Source organism: Anomalospiza imberbis, chromosome 1 (genome assembly GCF_031753505.1).
Source record: "Anomalospiza imberbis isolate Cuckoo-Finch-1a 21T00152 chromosome 1, ASM3175350v1, whole genome shotgun sequence".
In the NCBI taxonomy this organism is placed as follows: Eukaryota; Metazoa; Chordata; class Aves; order Passeriformes; family Viduidae; genus Anomalospiza; species Anomalospiza imberbis.
In genome coordinates, this window is record NC_089681.1 from 138,955,032 (window position 1) to 138,958,741 (window position 3,710).

General features: G+C 39.7%; 1 long non-coding RNA gene across 1 annotated transcript; it reads left to right on the top strand.

Moving 5' to 3' along the window:
• Positions 1-379: 379 nt before the first annotated feature.
• On the top strand, positions 380-3,079 carry LOC137462801 (uncharacterized). The gene is made up of 2 exons (XR_010993782.1): positions 380-631; positions 3,019-3,079. It is a non-coding gene; the product is annotated as an uncharacterized lncRNA (long non-coding RNA).
• Positions 3,080-3,710: the final 631 nt, after the last annotated feature.

Genomic DNA, 3,710 nt, shown 5'->3' on the forward strand with positions numbered 1-3,710 from the left:
AGACACAGCTGAAGGAAGGACAGAGATTGATCTGGTGCTGCTGCCAAGTGAACTCCATGTCACCCTTTCATGGCAGGATACTCAGTACTGATCCTCATATATCTCAGATATAATCCTTTTAATTAATCTCAGAGGACAATTCATTATTTGGTTAAAATAAACATGCAAAACCTACAGTAATTTGACATTAAGACAATTTTCTATATGGACACAAGTGTTTTCATAAATATTTATTTCTACAGGAAACATCACAGTCACCTACAGAAACAAAGCTTCTGCATGAAATTTGCCTTCTACTGCTACTCCTTTGCCAATAAATTTTACAGGGACCTCAGCAAGAACCAGCTGCTCCCTTCAACTATGTTACAAATATATTCTCCAGTGGTGAATAAGCACCGTCGTCATCCTGCATTCCAGAAACAGATCCCATGGAATGACCCTGGTGAGCACAGCAACAGCAGGAAAACTGCTTGCAATGTCTCACCAGGCTGAGTTCTGCTGCTGCCTGCTGCTTTGACAGGCCAGCTGCTTCTTGAAGGGCAGCACAAGATCCCCCTCTGAGTTTAAAAATACAAGAAATAACTTCTAAATGCCTGTGTAGACTTTGGTGAGATGCTAAAGCAAACTGCTGGTTAGGTTGTTACATGATCCTCATGTCTTGATTAAGCAAGAGTTCTGGCTTGCCATTAAAATTAAAAAAAAAAAAGGTGGATGTAGATCTTTCAAAAGAGCTTCCCTGCCTCTATCAGCTGTGATCCCAGGAGCTGTGTCCAAGGAACGTGGTGGAGCCAGGACAGCTGCACCACCTGTCCATGTTGAGACAGGTGCTGCCGCTGCCTTCTCCGCGCTCTGCCCGCTGCTCCAGCCATCACTTTACAGAGAATTCAGCCAAGCACGGACAGGGGAAGTGGAGCATGACAGCTCAGATAAGCAGATCAATTATTTAGTGATTCTCTCCTGAAAGGCTTCACTCAGCCCAAAATACCACGTTGCATTGGCAGGAAGTCTGCCTCAATCTCTGTAAGGTTTGACTGGGTGAGCACTACGTGTCCACATCTTTAGTAACCAACAAGCCAGAGAGAAGAAAATGTCAACAATGTGGCACAATATGGAAATACTGATTTTAAATACATATATGATTAAATACAAAGTAGGAACACTGCCAAAAACACTAGACAACTATTAGAAAACTTAATAAATATGTTTAATTATTAGTAGTAACATATTGTGCTACTACTAATGGGACTACTAACTATAATTGTTATTAATGCTAACATCAACTACAGTACTAAAAGACAACTTTTAATCTTGAGATACTTATAGTATATATATATCTAAATTCTTCAGGTTTTGAATTTTATTTTACTTAGCAATTAAATCTCACTTTTGAATTTGGTCCACTCTTACCAAGCCAGTTTCATTCTCTGCATTCAGCAAGAGAAACATCAGTAGTGTCTGAGATGAAAGTTTAAATTTAAAATTCTTTTGCTAAAACTTTAACAAAAATGTCAAAGAAACTTTCTTACTGTGCAGTCAGTGAACTTCTTCCCCAGCATAAACCCACCAGCATTATTAGCAAAATATACAGAAGAAAATACAGACTGTCAATGCTAGCTTACGAGAAGCAAACTAAGAAAAGAGCATCACACACAACAGTGTTGAATCAGAATTTCTCCCTCTCAAGCCTGTAATTGCTCATCTTGTATGTACTTGATATTGCCTCCTTCTAACTTGCTATTTCCTGAAATTTGAAAACTGGAGAGAGAGAGAGTCATGGCTATTTTTTCTACATGCTTTAACAAGGCATAAGGATTGAATCTAGTTAGGTGGTTTTATTTAATATGTTTTTCACAGCAATATATGTGTTTCTTACAGCTCTACCATTCTTTAACCACTTGCTTGAGCTGCTAGGGCTTTCTTTCATGCTGCAAGACATACTTTTACTTGCAATATGCATCCCATATTAATAGATTATACTGAAAGAAGTTTAGAAACCCCTTTGAAAGGATATCCATGCCACATTTGATACAGTGACCTTGTGTGCACTATGATTTCAAATTGTTTCTCTTTGTCTTGGTTTTGCTGAGGTTGAGATGAGGGGGCCCTCGACCCAAAGCAGACCCAGCACAGAGATGTGGCCATGGGGGACAGGGACAGGCAGCCAGGGCTGGGCTGGAATTTTTTATGGAGCGCTTAATGCAGACAGGGTTGAAACTCTGTACATAAGTGCTGGGAGACAGCCTTTTAGAAAAACAAAATTATCTTCATAAAATTATGGAAACCATGAAGGCAGAAAGTTTTATAGACAAGGTGAGGGCTGGGGATGACATAAAGTTCAAGGGGGTGAAGAGGAATTAGGAAGGGTTCCCACCACTAGGCACAACAGCTTAAAACCACGACAAGAACTTTTCTTTCTGCAGTGAACAAAGTTTTTACTTCTAATCCTTCAGGCTCCCTGTCAGATGTGGTGACAGCTGCTCATGCTATGATGCAGGGTCAAAAGAATTTTAAATATGTCTTTTTTTTAACTCTGAAAAAAGGCCCTGCTCTTGAAGGAGCTTTCCTTTCTGGACACCTGAAACGGTTGGTTGCTGCACAATTTGGACAGCTGTGAAGGTCTCAATTTTAGACACATTTAAGATAACCACCCACTCTGAGGGGGCAGAAATAGAGGAAGCAAAGTATTTTGAAGAAAACAAATGATGATAAACTTCAGCTTCTACTATTCACATCTTACACCAGTACTTTGGCTTAAATACCACTAAAGCTGATAGGCATAAATGCTACCTTCATGTCAGAGCATGAGAAATATAAGAAGCAATTAGGCTCATTCTCTAGCAAACACCACATACAGTAAGAAAACTCCCATTAACAAGACACTTCTGTTTGTCACATATTGCCTCAAAGTGGCAGTCACATGGAAGAGAAACACAGCCTATTAGGGAAGAAAGGCATCCTTGACAGATCTTTCTCCAGAATCCAATCTCAGAGCTTTCAAGCAAACACTCAATCTTTCAGACTTAAAAAAAAAAAAAAGGGAAAGGATCAGAGGACTGAATACAACCACATCCTGCCAGAATCAGAAATGCAAAAGCTGCCAGCCTGCCCCCAGAAGGTCTACAAGAAACACTCCTAATTCCTCAGCCATCAGACTTTACAGCAGGCATGTGATGCACATTGTGCAGTGTGCCAGAGGTGCTTGGAGAGCATACAGGGGTGAAACCTGTCAACCTCTACATGCCAAAACACACTCCTGAGAATTATAAATAAAAAGCAGCGTTATCATTTACCCCTCACCAAGACATATCACAAAAGAGTAATTCCTCACATCTGACTCTGAAGGGAGACTTACAAAACATTTAGGTTTAAATATGACTATAAAATGATGCAGTATTGAATAGTACAGAATAAATAAGGACATAAAGTTTATGTTCATTGCAATTCTCTCAGCATCTCATCTCTGTTGCCTTATTCCTGTGCTGCAAATGCTTTTTCTTCATTTCAATCTATCAGCTCTCCTGGTACTGAAACTCACTGGTAAAATCACTTCTCCAACAAACAAACCAATTCATTAACATAATTACAGATTACTTTTTCTTTTGTTTGGTTACCTCAAAATGACTTGGAGAACTTCACTGGCTTTATAGTATAGTCCCATTCTGAGGGAACAGTCAAGGCAGGGATGGGGGAGGAGTGAGAAGCTCTAGAAG